Raw genomic sequence first — 19,195 nt, forward strand, 5'->3', positions numbered from 1 at the left:
GGGTACAGGTCAAGCAGCATTAGTTAACACAGGTAGGCTGCCTTGCTGGGCACAGATGAAGCATCATTGGTGGGCACAGGTGAGGCTGTATTGTTGGGCACAGATGAGGCTGCATTGATGGACACAGGTTGCATTGATGGGCACAGGTATGCTGCATTGATGGACACAGGTAGGCTGCATTGATGGGCACAGGTGAAGCAGCACTGACGGACACAGGTAGGCTGTGTTGTTGGGCACAGGTGAGGCTGTATTGATGGACACAGGTGAAGCAGCATTGATAGACACAGGTAGGCTGCATTGTTGGGCACAGGTAGGCTGCATTGTTGGACACAGGTGAAGCAGCATTGATGGACACAGGTAGGCTGCATTGATGAGCACAGCAGAAGCAGCATTGATGGACACAGGTAGGCTACATTGTTGGGCACAGGTGAGGCTGCATTGATGGACACAGGTAGGCTGCATTGTTAGGCACAGATAGGCTGCATTGTTGGGCACAGGTGAAGTGGCATTGAGGGACACAGGTAGACTGCATTGTTGGGCACAGGTGAGGCTGCATTGATGAACACAGGTGAAGCAGCATTGATGGACATGGGTGAGGCTGCATTGTTGGACACAGGTGAGGCTGCATTGATGGACACAGGTGAGGCTGCATTGATGGACACAGGTGAAGCAGCTTTGATAGACACAGGTAGGCTGCATCGATGGACACAGGTAGGCTGCATTGTTGGGCACAGGTGAGGCTGCATTGATGGACACAGGTGAAGTAGCATTGATGGACACAGGTAGGCTGCATTGATGAGCACAGCAGAAGCAGCATTGATGGACACAGGTAGGCTGCATTGTTGGGCACAGGTGAAGTGGCATTGAGGGACACAGGTAGGCTGCATTGTTGGGCACAGGTGAGGCTGCATTGATGGACACAGGTGAAGCAGCATTGATGGACATGGGTGAAGCTGCATTGTTGGGCACAGGTGAGGATGCATTGATGTACACAGGTATGCTGCATTGCTGGGCACAGGTAAAGCGGCATTGATGGACATGGGTAGGCTGCATTATTGGGCACAGGTGAAGCGGCATTGATGGATAAAGGTAGGCTGCATTGTTGGGCACAGGTGAGGCTGCATTGATGGGCAAAGGTGAAACTGCATTGATGTACACAGGTAGGCTGCATTGTTGGGAACAGGTGAAGCTGCATTGATTGGCACAGGTGAGGCTGCTCTGATGGGCACAGTTGAGGCTGCACTGATGAGCACTGGTGAGGCTGCATTGTTGGGCACAGGTGAGGCTGCACTGATGGGCACTGGTAAGGCTGCATTGTTGGGCACAGGTGAGGCTGCACTGATGGGCACTGATAAAGTTGTTGTAAGTATTTATTTTTATAACTTAATTCTGCATAAAACATTTAAGTGTAATTTCATGAGATAATTCATGAGGGCATGTTTAGGGGCGGAATTAGGGGCAGGCAGGGTAGGGGTTGGGTGGGGCAACTGGTGGCGAGTAACCCTTGATGCCTGACTAGTAGCTCAGGACTTGAAATTTTGAGCCCTGATCTAAAACATATGCATACACATACTAGAACTACTTTGGACTGCAGCCGATAAACCTAAATGTCTTTGGAGTGTCGGAAGAAACCAGAGTATCCAGAGGAAACCCATGTAAGCACAGGTAGAACATACAAACTCCATGCAGATCGTGTCTTGACAAGAATTCCAAATGTTTACAGAAACTGTTGGCAAAAATGTATCACTCAGCTTACAAACAACTCACAGATGCATAATTAGCAAATAAAATTCTGCTGGAGTCTAGCCCAAGAATTATTTCCCTTTTGGGCACTATACATGCCGCTATCTTGCCTCACACATAGCACAGAGAAGGTGGTGCCTGTCAGTCAGAGTCCGCACGTTCTTCCTTTGACAGTCCTGTGTCACTTCTTTCTGCATACGCTAATAGCCAGAGGAAATGATTAAAGTTGGAGATAAGCTCTTAGCTGTTCACGTTGACAGTATTGCTTTTATACATACTTTTCGGAATACATTTTAGCTATATAAGGCTTCCTTTTTCTTCTATGTACATGTTCTTTGACACATACTGATCAAAAAGATAGAAATAAAAGGAAATCTGCACCTGTAATGTGTTTTGGTATATATGTTGTCTCTGTTCAGACAGAGATGTAAAAATGAATTTAAGACTAAATACAAGGAGTAAAGCTGGCTACACATTATACAATTTTCTTTAGATTTTTTGCTTTCGATTTACCAAAACCATACAATATGAGGTCAAATCTGAACACTTTCAATTTGTATGCAATCAGGCAGGTCCTTGCACTACATATTTGAAGGTAAATCTAAAGGAAATCAAACAACAAAAGTTGTATAGTGTGTATCCAGCTTTAATATGTGATCTATGTTTAGTTTCCTGAAAGCACCATTTAGAACAGTGGTGATCAGCTTTCTTGATATGGGGCTTCAAGTACAGCCTTAGACATCACCACAGGGCCATACATAATATTCAGTAAATTTTCAGTGTCATTGACACCAGATGCACAAGAGATTGTGGATATAATACAGGAAATTGTCAGATTCTGCAGACACAATACAAGAGATAGAGACTGCAGAAATGATACAAGAGATAGAAAGGCTTAGAGCTAGGAGGAACAAATAAAGCATAGGGCTGGCATGACAGAGTGGAAGGGGAACCAGGCAGAGTAGTGTTAATGTGCAAAAGAGATAGGTGGGAGTTTCCTACTTATGTGATTGGAGGAGTAGACGGGGTTATGGGGTGGAGCATTGAAGAAAAGACTGTAAGAAAGGGTGGTACCATAACAGTTGGGTTGGGAAGCCATCAGATGGATGTTCCGCCCTCCCTCCCTGAGATAGGGTAAGTCGGTTTGAGGGTGTTGGTGTAGTTTTGGCTGTTGGGACCACTTGGGTGGGGTTAAAATATCTGTTTGTGGGATACAAGTGGGGAACCATCGTTGGTATTGTGTCCTCTGGTTGGGTGTGGTCCACTAAGACGGACCAGGCAGTGGTAGACCTGTAAGGTCTGTGGGACAAGTGTTAATGTCCCAGAGTCGGTGTTCTTGCGGCTGGGGACATCTAGTTTTCGTTTATGTTACTGTTTAAATTGTTATTTATTATTTATGTTGTTTAATAAAAGGCCGGACGGCCATTTAACTCCAACTAGTGTCATGTGTTTTAATGGGAATAGGGGTTGGAGGTATAAGGGGCTATGTAGTAGTAGGATGGATACCTCGGAGCTACCCTAGTCAAGTCAGAGACAGCAGAAATTGTTGAAGACTGGGGACATGCTTCAGGAGACAATCATTGATTGGAAATGTCACACGAGACTGTTAGAAATCAATGCCATAACAGGGCAATAGTGTGTGTAGGGGGCCCAAGGGCTTCACAAGAAGTGTTCTGGGACGAAGGTTTTGATTGAGAAGATAGATGTTTCATAAATTTTTATATCTGTATCATGAAATAAAGCATGTGTATAGCAACAACCTATCACTGCGAGTTTTGGACAACAATATAGCCATCACACATAATGCATTTCTGCCCAGTAGTAAAAAGAAAAAGCAAGTTTACCTAATGTGGAAGTATGGGGTTGATGTACTAAAGGCAAATAGACTGTGCACTTTGCAAGTGCAGTTGTTCCAGAGCTTAGTAGATGAGGTAAAGGTTTACTTTACAAAGAATACCCAATCACATGCAAGGAAAATAAAAAGGCAAAAAAAGAGGGGGAGAGGGAGAGCGAGTGCCACTGTCTAAGTGTAGTATACCTGAGGATTTGGGTAAAAAAATGGCAGAAAGGTAGGTATTGCAAACATATACACAAATATAAATACAGCACGTCAATATGTATATTCAATGTTGGCTGGCAGTGGCTTAAAAATAGTAGGAGTATATGGCATCTCAGTAAATCTACTGTGAAGACTTTGTTCTCACAGGTGCAAACTCATACTTCAGTATGTGACCATATCGATGCCTCCTTGCTGTCCACTGCTTAACCCCCCCCCCCCCCCCCGACTACATACTATTAGTGCTGGCTCTTCCTGGTTTTCAGCCTATGGCTGGCTTGCTCCACTCCCTGACAGACTCATACATCTGTGGTCATTGGAGATGCATCATCCAGTCGCAAAAAAGTTCACGCATGCTCGGAATCTAGTACGAGCCGGAGGCGCTTGGTCTTGTAAAACTAGCGTTCGTAATGGAGATATCACATTCGTCACGCAGCAAATTATGAAATCTCTCAATGCAGCGCATTCTCTTCTTCTTTATAATGCTATATTAATGAGGTTGCTTTACTGCTGATATTCACAGAGTTCTGACAAACGTATTTTTTATTATTTCTAGTGATCTCCTGAATAATATTTGTTTTTGTTGTTTTTTTCTCGTGATCTCCATAATAATCTTTATTTTAAATTTTTTATTTTTCGTTGTGTGTCAAGATACCACAACACCATTATTATCTTTTATTTTTTTTACCTCAAAGATACAACTATGTTTCTGTTCCTTTGTTAATTTGACATTGTATTTTTTAAATGTACCTGCCTACTCACAAATTGTCCTTTTTGAAGTAAAACACATAGCCAAGTTTCTGTCAAAACAAAAATTTGAAATTTAATAGGGAGCACAAGATCATAACAAAATAAAGAGGAAGGCAACGCTGGAGAAACAGTTGGAATTGGTGAATCCTTTGTACCCCAGGGCAGACATCAATTATTTGCCTGTCAAAATTGGTAACCTGAGGAGTCAATTTAATAGGGAGCACAATACTGTCCAGGACTCCGTGAGATCGGGAGCAGCAGCAGTTGACATATATGTCCTGCGGCTGTGGTCTTACAAAAGCCTGCGTTTTTTGCCAGACCACACCAAACCCAGGCCATCACTCTGAACACTTCCTTCCATGCTGCTGTGGTGGGTTGGGTGGCTGTGGTGTTGGTGGTGTTGCTGGAGGTGGTGGAGGAGTATGGTCCAACTCACAGAGGTGGGTTTGAGTTGTGACTTCGCTCCTCATCCCCTTGTTTAGCACCTTCAGAATAATTTCTTCACAGATTGTGCATTGGTCCTCTTCCATGTGTTCTAGTTTGCTTGCAGTGACACATCCAAATGCCTCATGGCCACCAGGGGTCATGTTAAGTGCGGCATTAGCTTGTTTTAGGAAAGCAGCCACGGACTCCTCAAGATTCTTTGCCTTCCTGGTCCTTTTGGTTGGAGGGCAGAGGGGAGGAACCTGGGATTCCGTCAGGCTGCTTGCCATGGCCTTCTCCTGGCTGAGACTTTCCTGTGTATAAAAATGGTACATAGTTTTAGGTTTTTGGTTCTTAATCACACACAATTTTGAGCTCATGACTTTTGCAAATTTAATGTTAACAAATAGAAAAGACTATCATTCTGACCCCAGCATTTTTATTTCTTGTCCCAATCATTTTTGGCTACTACTGTCTATTGATATGTAAACCACTTTGTTAAATCTGAAATTAGTGATCAATAACATCTAGTTAACAACATTCAATTTTTTACAAGAAATATGTTCAACAATGCTATACCTGGGTCAAGCTGGGCTCCTCCACATCTTCTTCCTGGGTGGAAGGCCCAGGTTGGACTTCAGGAGCCTCAGCTGATGTGGAAGGAAGTGCTGAACGAAGTGTTGATAGCGATGGCCTGGGTTCCGCTTGGTCGGACAAAAAACGCAGGCTGTCGTAGTACCACAGCCTGGGGACATATACGTCATCTGCTGCTGCTCCAGATCTCATTGAATCATGGACCTTCTTGTGCTCCCTATTATGCTCCTCAGGCTACCAATTTTGGCCTTCAAATAGTTGATGTCTGCCGTGGGATACACAGGCTTCACCAATTCCAACAGTTTATCTAGCGCTGCCTTGCTCTTTTGCTTGTTCGAATAGTCCCTACATTGGACTTGCCAGAGACATGGCAGCTTCCTGTACATGTCTATGAAGTTGGGAAGGAAGTCAGGGGCTGTGAATTTGTCAACCATTTTATCTGCAAGACACAACACAAGACAAACACTAATGTCAGGCTAAACTCTCCTAATCTTGTCCCAATATAGGACTCAAACTATAAGCAGTATAGGCCACAAACTACTGATGTCCCAAGTTACAATTGTACCTTCGTTTGAACAATCGGCACTAATGATCCTCCATCCTCCACTCACAGATCATACGTATGTCGCCCACGTGTTATTCTTTATATACACTGCAAATGCGTGAAACTCCGCCCCTGTCCTTCTTTCTAGTGTATTCCCTCGCCTCTTCTCTTTCGGGGCAGTGGGAGAGCACATGGCAGAGACACAGCAGGTGCCTGCAGAGAGCAGCAAAGATGAGGAAAGCCCGGAGCAAGGCAGTTACAGATCCAGGAGGAGATATAAGGCCTCAGATATGTCCTTTGAAGAGATGGTGGAGATGGTGGACATCTTGAAGAGGACAGACTATGATGGGAATCATGGACCATACAGAAACCCAAATGTGAGAAAGGCCAAGATCATGAGTAAAGTTGTGAGACGTCTGCACAGGACATTTGGGGTATGCCGATCCTAGGAGCAACTGAGGAAACGCTGGTCAGACCTGAAATTGAGGGAGGATCAGTATAGAAGGATCAGGAAAGTGCTGCAAAAAAGTAAATATTTGTCATGTGTTCCTATTATTATTATTATTATTACTTTCGTGCTGGTCCATGTGCTTTTCTTTATGGTTGTACAGTTTAAAATACCAAGTTTGAGGTTCGTGGGAACAGTAATCATGAGGTTCGTTGGCACAGTAATCGTTCATATTAAACATCGTTCATTCGACCACTAACACAACGTTTTTGGCAGATGCAGGTTAACTACATTTGTTTATGCCTATTTTGATTAAAAGAAGTTTATTACATTGTTGTCTAGATGTGTTTAAAACTATAATGAAATGACAACTTGATTCAGTGTAATGAGAGGACACTCAGCAGCTGTTTACACATCTGGACGCAGGAGTACTAGTGTGGGACACCATAGCAACCTTTTTAGGGTGTCCCACGCAGGTGCTCCAGTGGATACTCAGGGTCTCTCCATGTGTGAAACTTGCACAAAACAGGTAAGTATTCCAGCTTTTGAAAGGTAAAAAAACATGTCTTCAGCTTGGAACTCTGCCAAAACAGACAATTGGATGACACTTCCAAGCAATGTTTCATATTACTATTTCTAGCCTCAAATATCTGTCTGCTAAGTATACCTTTTTTGTATTCACATAGGGTAGAAAAGAATCGTAACATCTGAGGACATGCAGAGGTTCAGGAAATGGTCGAAATGGTGTCGACAACAGGTCAGTGTGTGAGACCACAGCTTCAGGTAATAGATGGATGCCTGCATATTTATAATACATGGTGTGTTTTTTTATTTTTAGATAATGTGGATGTTGTGGGAGAAGAAACGCACTTCAACAGTGCAAGTGCACAAGTACTCATCAGTAAGATCATGGTGTGCAATCAGGATTTAGAAAAGCTCAAGCAAAATATCAATGATGTTCAAAAAAGACTGACCAACATCAAAATGTAAATTTGTCATTATTGTTGTACGTTTTTTAAAAGTTTTAAAGTAATTGCAAAGCCAAATTTTGAAGATGCACACAGTGTGTCAACATGTGCTATCTGCCATCATGGGATATCAATGTACGCGTTAGGTGAGAGGAAGGGGTTGATCCCCCATGATGGGAGCTAGCACCTGTAATACACTGTGGCTTATTTAAAAAAGCAAAACCACTTTGCACTACAAGTGCAATGCAAGTGCACTTGAAAGTGCACTTGTAGGGCAAAGTGGATTGTCCTTTCTGTATTAAGGCCCAGTGTGTCAACATGCTAACTCCCATCATGGGGGATCAGTGGACGTGTTTTGGGGGTGCAACCCCTTCCTCTCACCTACTTTAATTTGGAGGAAGGGGTTGCACCCACAAAACGCGTACATTGATATCCCATGATGGCAGATAGCACATGTTGACACACTCTGTGTTTTGTGGCTTTAGCTAAATAGATGTAGGGAAAATACACACATTTTAGGCATGGAATCATGAGGGAAATGCAAATTCCGAGTCCCAATTTGTGTGCTTCTTCAAAATTTGGCTTTTACGGGGGTGAGATCACCCCATCTGATGAAGGCCAAATCAACACAGTTTTGACATACTAATGTCTCATATGGCCTTCACTTTAGCAAAGTTGAACTTTGTAAGTTCCTGAGTTGGGGATGTGTATGTTCTGGTTTTAAACAGATCTGTTTATCCACAAAAACAGGCTATATACTGTCAAACATACATGTTATACACCAAGATGTTGGTTTGTTAAAAAACCCTTTTATAACACACATGTGAATGTGCTTGGAGTAAAATGTTTTATACTCAACAATGTGTGGCTTCTTCTTTCAATGCTCAATACCAGTTTTTTTTTTTTAAGTTGGTGTAGTTACAATGGCAATGGGGGGTATTTAATAAAGGCAAATCCACTTTGCACTACAAGTGCACTTTCAGTGTACTTTCAAGTGCACTTGCATTACAAAGTGGATTTGCCTTTAGTAAATAACCCCCACTGTGCTGTAAAATTTGCCAAAATCAGGCCATTTTAGGGACTTCAAGCAATTAATTCATGGAGTTGAAAAGGATGATTATTTTTATCATTGATGCATTACATACATTAACAACAAAAACATTGTGTGTGTTTAGCAGACCCACAGCACAACATAATTATTAGCTGAAGAAGAGATTGTCACCTCATGTATCAAATAAGTTCTGTTTGTACTATTGAAGAAAATGGCCAAAAATAAAAGGCCATTGGAGAACCTAGGAGACAGCGTCCAGATTTTCTGGTAAATCAATTGCCCCCCTACCCACGAAGTACTCCACATAGTTTTGCTGTACTTCGCGGGTGCTTTGGGGGGCAAGCCAGAATGGGCAGTTTCAAGCGTTGTTTGTGCCGGTGAAAAGTCGGCCTCAGTCGCAACTGAGGCCAGATAGTTGGCTGCATTCTTCCGTAGGAAATTATGAAGAATGTAGCAACTCAAAATTATGTGATTGAGTTTGTATTCGGTCATGTTGATGGTCGTTTGGAAAAGCCAGAACTGGCTGGCCATTATGCCAAAGGCATTCTCAACCACTCTTCTGGCACGGGCCAGCCGGTAATTAAAAACCCTCTGCTCCGGGGTCAGGGTCCCCATGGGGAAAGGCCTCATCCACCACAAAAACAAACTGGAGGCCCACCACGTTATCCGCTGCAGGTGGCAACCCCAAGCTGCCAATATGGAGACGCCGGTAAAATTCCGTCTGAGCGATCACTCCTCCATCGGACATACGACCATTCTTCCCTACATCCAGATATAAGAACTCATAATTTGCCGTCACCACCGCCAACAACACAATACTACTGTACCCCTTATAATTAAAGTAGTATGACCCCGAGTTGGGTGGTGGGACGATCCAGACATGCTTTCCATCTATCGCACCACCGCAGTTGGAAAAGTCCCACTGCTGGTGGAATTGGGAGGCCACAGTCTGCCATTCCTGTGGGCTGGAAGGAAACTGTGGAGTTAAACAAGAAAAAAAAATTGGGACTTTTTTCACATAACATTGCAAGCAGATTAGACACAAATATTCTTGCCCAACATAAGTATAACATTTATTGAAATGAGTATTTAACCTCTCTGTCGGTATTCTCGAGTCTGGCTCGGGGTGGAATTTCAGAACCAAAAGCGGTAACCCTGAGCCAGACTCGGGATCGCATCACAGGATCCAGGAAGAGCTTACTTACATTGTCCCCTGGATCCTGCGAAGTCTCCCCACAGTGTGAGCAGCTCCTCCTCTGCTTGATTCATCACTGAGCCGAGCTCCGTTCCCTGCGAGCCTTGCGACGCACGGGGACGGAGAACAGCGCCAAATTCAAAAAGTGAAATACACACAATACATACAGTATACTGTAATCTTACAGATTACATTACTGTATGAAATTATTTCACATCCCTTTTGTCCCTAGTGGTTTCTCCAGTGCCCTGCATGCAGTTTTATATTATAAAAATTGTTCTTTCTGCCTGGAAACTGGAGATTGTCCATAGCAACCAAAACCGTCCCTTTACATCAAAAGTGGTTTTAAACCAGCTAGAAAACAGCGATAATAAATTAGAATCACTCGCAGAATTGTGCGATAGTGATTTGTGGGGAGATCCGTCATCAAACACTGAAAAGTAATGACAGCGACAATTCTGCAACTGAGCAAATTTTGGTGTTTTTGATTTGATTACATTATTGAATAATTTTTATTATTATTATTATATTATTTGGTATAATTATTTATAGTTATTTATTATATTATAATTTATGATTTTGTGTTTCAAACTTTATCATACCCGAGATGTCTACTAGACTCTGGTTTGGACAGATTTAAGTGAGTTATTCCTAAGAATTACAGGCCTACAATATAAAACACCAAATTTTCTATGCAAAAAAATTGTACCGCTTTCAGCAGCAAAAATATGAAATAATCAGGGAGGTTAAAGACAAAAGTATAAGGTCAACTTATCAGATTCCTCACCCCCTCTGATGGCCCATTGTAAAAATTTGAGGGTGGGGGGGAGATGTTTTGGAAAAGTAACCCTCTCCACTTCATTGAGAGCTGAATGCCTAAATAATGTGTGTTACTTTGGCCAGCCCCTCTTTACATACACTATTGGCAGCCCACTGGACAGGTAAGAAGTGTCATAATCCACAAATATGAATACACACTGTACAAATTGAAGCACATTTTGGCATTCTGCAATTACCTATCAAGATAATAGGAGAACAAAACTTTAAACGGTATCATTTGAAAGTATTCAGGCAGGCACTTGCACTACATGCTTTGGTGAATTCATCCATAAATCTGACCACAAAGAGGTAGGTATGGTGTGTATGGGTTTGGCAAAGTCAGCAGATAGAGTATTGGTATTGGTTGAATTAGCGGTTGGGGGGAGGGTTGCAAATGAGTTTTGGCCCCCAAAAAAAGCCTCTTGCACTCTGCCTGAATTTAAGGACAACAATAACATTTGGACACATTTTAGCGGGTGTTTAGGGTAAGCACTACAATGGAGCTGACAAAATACATTAAGTGACTATGCTAGATGTGTATGGGCCCAGGATTGCATGCTGGGGAGGTTAGTGAAGGCAAATATGCATGAAGGATAAAAAAGGAGCATTAAAAGCATACAGCATGCATGAGGACAAAGAGGACATTCACAGCATATTACAATCATAGTAATTATGGAATGATGAATACAATATATTAGGAAACATTAAATACATAGCATGTGATGTTAAAGGATAAAACTTACCTTAATATAGTTCTTCTGCAGGGCCTGAATGATGACAGAACAGGTCTGTGGAATAATGATTCCCAGAGCCTGGGGGAGATCCCAGTCGTGAACTTGATGTCCTGGAGACTTCTTCCGATCGCCAAGTACTGCAAGGTGGCGACGAGCCTTTGTTTGGGAGTGATGGCTTGCCGCATGCAGGTGTCTCTCTTTTCAAACAATTGTTTTATACTTGTGAAACGGTCTACCCCTACTGGCTGACAAGGATATTCACCAGGAACTTTGGTTAGCTTACTGTCAACATCATGGATGGATATGAGGTCACCATCTGCTGCCATTGTTCCAGGTCATGAATGTGAGTGCATTTATATTCTCCTCTTCACACAATTTTCACTAATACTGCATTGAGAGTTGGTTGTCCTCCTTTTTTGTATTTATCATTTTATATCCATGAGCGGACTTTTCGACCGGACTGGTCCGACGGTCTATCCGATGGACTTTTGGTGGACTTCTGACGGACTTTCCTAACGAACGGACTTGCCTACACACGATCACACCAAAGTCCAACGGATTCGTACATGATGACATACGACCGGACTAAATTAAGGAAGTTGATAGCCAGTAGCCAATAGCTGCCCTAGCGTCGGTTTTAGTCCGTCGGACTAGCATACAGACAAACAGATTTTTCGACCGGACTCAAGTCCGTCGGAAAGATTTGAAACATGTTTTATTTCTAGGTCCGTCGGACTTTTGGGAAAAAAAAGTCCGCTGGAGCCCACACATGATCGAATTGTCCGCTGGAGTCCGGTCCGCTGGACCAAGTCTGCCGGAAAGTCCGCTCGGGTGTACGCGGCATAACAGATTATCTACGGTAAGTAGAAATACATACATCTTTTATAAACCTATTTAAAATTTGTAACAACATTCTAAGCCACTTTAGGCCCAGTAACACAAGAACGTGTTTTATGTAGGAGAATCCTAGCAGGGTGGGTATCAATTTGGAGCAAAGTTTATATATATGGTTCTAGTGTTAGAAACCTGTCTCTGTAGTGCAGGATTCAATATGAACTAAACTTCTCTAATAAAATATATTTTCTGAAACTATGGTTTGCTGCAGAATTTAAAGATACTACTGCAAATATATGCAAAATGTAAACGTTTTTAATAAAATTACAAGTTATAAGCACAACTTTTAAAATCTTTAGAATTTCTTCTGAATGTATCCTGGGGAAGCAACAGTGATAAGTTAAAGTCCAATCTGCCCAAATGTTTTTTTTCCCCCAAAGGAAAGGCACACAGAACTTCATGGGTGTGCTCCATAGTCATTAGACAAACAATTGTGGTCACAAATGGCCAGATCAAGGACCGTTCATTGAATCTCTATGGGCACCTTAACCGCTTCAGCCCCGGAAGATTTGGCTGCTGAATGACCAGGCCATTTTTTGCAATTCAGCACTGCGTTACTTTAACTGAGAAGTGCGCAGTTGTGCGGCACTGCACCCTAATAAAATTTACGTAATTTTTTTCCCCACAAATAGAGCTTTCTTTTGGTGGTATTTGATCGCCTCTGCGGTTATTTTTTGTGCTATAAACAAAAAAAGAGCGACAATTTTGGAAAAAAACACAACATTTTGTTCATTTTGCTATAATAAATATCCCCATTTTTTTAAAAATTTTGATGTCATAAGGGATGGGGCATTCGGATGATGTCACCCAGTGACCTCGCCCCATGCCAATATAAGTAATGGCACACCACGCACCCAGCATTAGAGAGGGAGAGAGTGTCGAGTCAACATCGGAAGAAGAACAGAGGGAGAAGACAGCAGAGAAGACACGGCAAAAGAGCTGGAAGACCGTGGACAAGACCCGGCAAAAGACAGCGGACAGAGGGAGAAGAACCAGAGAGGGCTAGAAGACATCAACGGAGAAGACTCGGAGAGGGCAGAAGAACCGGCAAAGGCAGAAGACATCAGCGGAGGAGGCAGAAGAGCTGGAGAGGGGAGAAGAAATTGGAAGCGACGCCGGAGCTGCCTTAATAAATTACTTTAAAATCCTGTGTACTTTGTTTTATTTTACCCCCCATGTTGAAGGCATGCGGCCTGGTACGGTTCAGGAGGGAGCACTCACTCGTCCCCACCCCCTTTCCTGACTTGCCGGGCTGCGTGCTCGGACAAGGGTCTGGTATGAATTTTGGGGGGACCCCACACCGTTTTTTCAGCATGAGGGTTCCCCTTAAAACCCATACCAGACCGAAGGGCCCGGTATGCTCTTGGAGGGGGAACCCATGCCTTTTTTTTTTTTATTTGGTGTGGAGTTCCCCTTCAAGATCATCAGAAAACAAGTTGCATGCCAAAGTTGGATCAGTTAAGACCGCAATCCGACTTTGATCCGACTTCAGTGATATTCAATGGGCTGAAGTAGGATCAAGGTCAAACCAAAGTAGTGCAGGGATCATTTTCAAAGTCGGACCGACTTGTGTCGGACCAGTTAAGAAGGCTCTCAAAGGGAAACATTGCTTTTCACACGTCATGCAACATGTGCTCTCAATGTCGGAGCGTTTGTCATACCAGTGTCAACCCGGCCTCAAGCTGGCCATACACAGCTTTTTTTTGTTCAGCCTAATTCCTCCATCAACACAACCGAGACGGATGAAGAAATCACCCCGTCAGGACATTGTATTCTGACAGTGGCACGCGCTGATTGGCTATAGCCACTGTTTGAGGAAAATTTTCCATTATGTCCCTTTTACAGGAGTCGATAACATGATTTACCTTTGCCTAATTTCGAATGGCCACACACTGGTTGAAAATGTAAAAACAGATAGTAATGGGTGGCTGCTGCTTTCAACTGTATATATACTTATACACATAAAATACTAAACATAAACAAATAGAGCTGAACTTACCCTATCATTATTGCAATGAATAAAGTGCAATTGGTTAAAGTGCTATTATGTAAAAAATTTATGTTTTAACCTCTAAACCAATAAATAAAAAAAAACAGTGCACAATGTCATATATACTAGCAGATAACAAACCTCTTACAGCAATGAAGTGCAATATCTTAAAGTGTCAAAATTCATATACAACCTTCCTTATTTCCATTTAGGAGTTTAATTTCTACTGGTGAGGAAAGGTGGTGGCAGCAGTCAGAAGATTGCTTATTTCATAAATTGTACAGAGCACTTTTCACTTAATTCTTTTGACTTGCATTTCACAAATTTAGCACAAATGCACTTTAAAGATCTTTGCACTTTATGAGGACATTTTTTGTACTTTTTTTATTTAATATTGGATGAGGTTGTCTATGAATTTTGACACTTTAAGATATTGCATTACATAACTGTAATAGGTTTGTTATCTGCTAGTAAATATGAAACTGTGCATTTATTTTATTTATTGGTTGGAGGTTAAAACATGAGTTTTTGAGACTATAGCACTTTAACTAATTGCACTTTATTTATTGTATAAATTACAGGGTAAGCACACACTGATTGAAATTCGTCTCAACCCTGCTGAACCCGCTAAATATCAGTTAGCATATGGTCAGCTTTAAATTACCGGTTCACTTTGATGCAGACCTAACCAGCTAAACATTCTTAGCTTTTCCTTGTTTGTCCTCTGTCCTGTTTGGCAGCTGGGAGAGAAGAAAGACTGTCCTGTGTAAGTATCAAGTTGTTCCAGTCTGATCATTTTCATCGTCCCTTTGTGACAGTATTGGACCAATCACTGTCACATGCAGCAAGTGAGATGCTCCTCTGTACCAGGAAGAAGTAGATATTTACTTTGGTTCTGGCAGCAGCTGCAGACCAAAGGTAAAGTAAGTATTTGCTGCAAGGGGGACACAGTAACATAAATCCGTTGCTTTGTCCTTTGTGGGCAAAACATACATTTTCTTTAAGTCTCTGTGGTGTTTCTATACACAATAAAACATTTTAGGAGGCATACATCCAGATAGATTATATGCACTAATATTTCATTTTATTTATTAAATTTTTTTAGCATAGAAAACATTTTTGTTCTAGTGTGTACATGTTAGCGTACACTTTTGACACTGGCCTTGTATGTTTTCATTAAAAAACTAGCTAGTCTAAGAAATTTTTGAAACTGAGTACATTAAAATATATTTGAATTAAACATATACTATATGGCCACTTTATCCTTTTATTTGCAAAGTCACCTTTCCTATAGATTAACTTTTTGTTTAATCAGTGTCCACTTACATTTAAATTTCCGGCCATTTTATCTTAAGTGGAAAAGCTAGGATGGCACAATAGCTTTTGAAAATGTAAAATAATGCCATTTTAAAGAAAATACCACCTTCCCATCTTAAGATAGTGAATACAATTGAGAAGAGCTTAAAACGAACATTGTTTGAAATGAAAAAAGACTAAGAATATGTATATTGGAAAAGTCAGTGAAAGTGACCACTTTGTCAGGTGTTTTGTGATACCAAGGCTGGCCATAGATTATACAATTTTCTTATTTAAATTCCTTTAGATTTCCCTTCAACTACATAGTGCAAGGGCTTGCCTGATTGCATACAAATTGAAAGTGTTTAGGTTCGACCTCATATTATGTGGTTTTGGTAAATATAAAGGAAAATTATTCAAGAAAATTGTACAATGTATGGCCAGCCTAACAGTGATCACTGTATGGCAGTAGACATCGCTGCCTGTCTCCCTTGTAGGGATGAGCCGGACACCCCCCCGGTGCGGTTCGCACCAGAACCTGCGAACGGACCGAAAGTTCGCACGAACGTTAGAACCCCATTGACGTCTATGGGACTCGAACGTTCGAAATCAAAAGTGCTCATTTTAAAGGCTAATTTGCATGGTATTGTCCTAAAAAGGGTTTGGGGACCCGGGTCCTACCCCAGGGGACATGTATCAATGCAAAAAAAAACGTTTAAAAACGGCCGTTCTTTCGGGAGCAGTGATTTTAATGATGCTTAAAGTAAAAAAAAAAAAAAAGTGAAATATTCCTTTAAATATCGTACCTGGGGGGTGTCTATAGTATGCCTGTAAAGTGGCGTGTGTTTCCCGTGTTTAGAACAGTCCCTGCACCAAATGTCATTTTTAAAGGAAAAAATCTCATTTAAAACTGCTTGCGGGTTTAATGTAATGTCGGGTCCTGGCAATATGGATGAAAATCAGTGAGACAAACGGCATGGGTACCCCCCAGTCCATTACCAGGCCCTTTGGGTCTTGTATGGATATTAAGGGGAACCCCGCACCCAAATTAAAATAAGGAAAGGTGTGGGGCCACCAGGCACTATATACTCTGTATACAGGCGGTGCAAACAAGACAGGGACTGTAGGTTTGTTGTTAAGTAGAATCTGTTTGTCATTTTGAACGGGTACATTTTTAACGTGTTTAGCTCCAGCCAAAATATCTTTTTTAAGCTTTTTGGAAAACATAGGGAAGGGTTACCACCCCTGTGACATTTGTTTTGCTGTCTTTCCTCCTCTTTAGAAGATTTCACCTCACTTTTTGTCCCAATGACAAATGTTTTTTGAGAATTTGGGTTTTTTTGTGGAGCAAGGATTGGAAAGCATCAGTGGAAAGGAGAAATGTTTTTCCCATATTAACTCTTACAGGAGACAATTTCCCTTCCTAGGGGTAGATTTCATCTCACTTCCTGTTGTCTCCTTCCGTTTGCAAGTAGGAGTCGTTTGTAAGTTAGATGTTTGAAAGTAGGGGCCTGCCCTATAAACTCAGCAGAAATTTGGGCCTTAGGTGTTGTTGTGGCCACAACAACGTAAGCCCTCACAGGGCCCTGCTGTGAAATATTAGATCAAGAATTGTAATTACATGCCCCTGTTGAACAGGGGCAGAAAAACTGGGCCTTTGGTGGTGGTGGTGGTGGTGCTGGTACCACAACACTGTAAGTCCTCACTCGCTCTTGGTGGGTGCAGAAATGGGCCCTGCTGTGAAATATTAGATCAAGAATTGTAATTACATGCCCCTGTTGAACAGGGGCAGAAAAATTGGGCCTTTGGTGGTGGTGGTGCTGGTGCCACAACACTGCAACCCCTCACAGACACTCTAGTTGGAACGCAGGAACGAGCCCTGCTGCAAAGTATTGCATCAAAAATTGTAATTACACGCCCCTGTTAAACAGGGGCAGAAAAATTGGGCCTTAGGCACTGGTGCCACAACACTGTAACCCCTCACAGACACTCTAGTTGGAACGCAGGAACGAGCCCTGCTGCAAAGTATTGCATCAAAAATTGTAATTACACGCCCCTGTTAAACAGGGGCAGAAAAATTGGGCCTTAGGCACTGGTGCTGGTGCCGCAACACTGTAACCCCTCACAGACACTCTAGTTGGAACGCAGGAACGAGCCCTGCTGCAAAGTATTGCATCAAAAATTGTAATTACACGCCCCTGTTAAACAGGGGCTGAAAAATTGTGCCTTACGCACTGGTGGTGGCGCCCAGAACCAAAAATGTTCTTACAAGCTATCAGTGTGATGATTGAGGAGGAAGAGGATAATTACTCAGGGATAGTCACTCAGCATCAGCATAGGCAGTCTTTGAAGGGATCTGAGATTTCCAAAAAAATTATTCAGTTACATCAGCATCAGGTGCTTGGTAGCTGGTGGTGATCCAAGACTGATTCATTTTTATGAAGGTCAGTCAATCGACCGAGTCGGTGGACAGACGCACCCTGTGATCGGTTACCACGCCTCCAGCAGCACTGAATGTGCGTTCCGAAAGAATGCTGGATGCAGGACAGGCCAGTAGCTTAATTGCATACTGTGCAAGCTCTGGCCAGTGATCCATCCTCAAGACCCAGTAACCCAGAGGATTTTCGGTGGGAAAGGTGTCCAAGTCTGATCTTGCCCCTAGGTATTCCTGCACCATGTAAAACAGACGCTGGCGATGGTTGCTGGAACCGATCATACCTTGGGGCTGCGGACCAAAAAATTGTCTGAACGCATCGGTCAGACGGCCACCTTCTCCACCGCTCCTTCTTTGACTGACCGAAGCCTCAGCAACACGTTGTCCAGAAACAGGAGTTTGTAACCTCCCAGTCTCTAGGAACGCATTGCACAGACCTTTCTGCAAGGCCTCCCGAAGATGTTTCATCCTCTGCTCCCTCTGCGATGGCAATATAAGGTCCGCAACCTTACCCTTGTAACGTGGATCAAGGAGGGTTGCCAGCCAGTATTGGTCCTTCTCCTTGATACCACGAATACGAGGATCCTTACGCAGGCTTTGCAGGATCAGGGAGGCCATGCAGCGTAGGTTTGCTGAGGCATTCGGTCCGGAGTCCTCTGGGTCACTAAGGACGACATGGTCCGCAGCCACCTCCTCCCAGCCACGTACAAGTCCATGTGTTTCTTGGGACTGATCCCTTAAAGACTGCTGCTGATGCTGAGTGCCAGGCTCCACCTCCATACTGACACAATCTTCCTCCTCCTCCTCCTCCTCCTCGTCCTCTTCCTGTGTGATCAGCGGGCACGCAGGAACACTGTCTGGATAAAGGGGGCCTTGAGAGCTAAGGAAGTCCTCTTCCTGCCTCTGTTCTGCCTCAAGTGCCCTGTCAATTATTCCACGCAGCGTGTGCTCCAACAGATGGACAAGGGGACAGTGTCACTGATGCATGCACTGTCACTGCTCACCATCCTTGTGGCCTCCTCAAATGGTGACAGGACAGTGCATGCATCCCTGATCATGGCCCACTGGCGTGGGGAAAAAAAAACAAGCTCCCCTGACCCTGTCCTGGTGCCATAGTCACACAGGTACTCATTGATGGCCCTCTGCTGCATGTGCAGCCACTGCAGCATGGCCAACGTTGAGTTCCACCTGGTGGGCATGTCACAGATTAGGCTGTTCTTGGGCAGGTTAAACTCCTTTTGGAGGTCCTTCAGCCG

This window comes from Aquarana catesbeiana, linkage group LG06, assembly GCF_042186555.1.
Source record: "Aquarana catesbeiana isolate 2022-GZ linkage group LG06, ASM4218655v1, whole genome shotgun sequence".
NCBI lineage: Eukaryota > Metazoa > Chordata > Amphibia > Anura > Ranidae > Aquarana > Aquarana catesbeiana.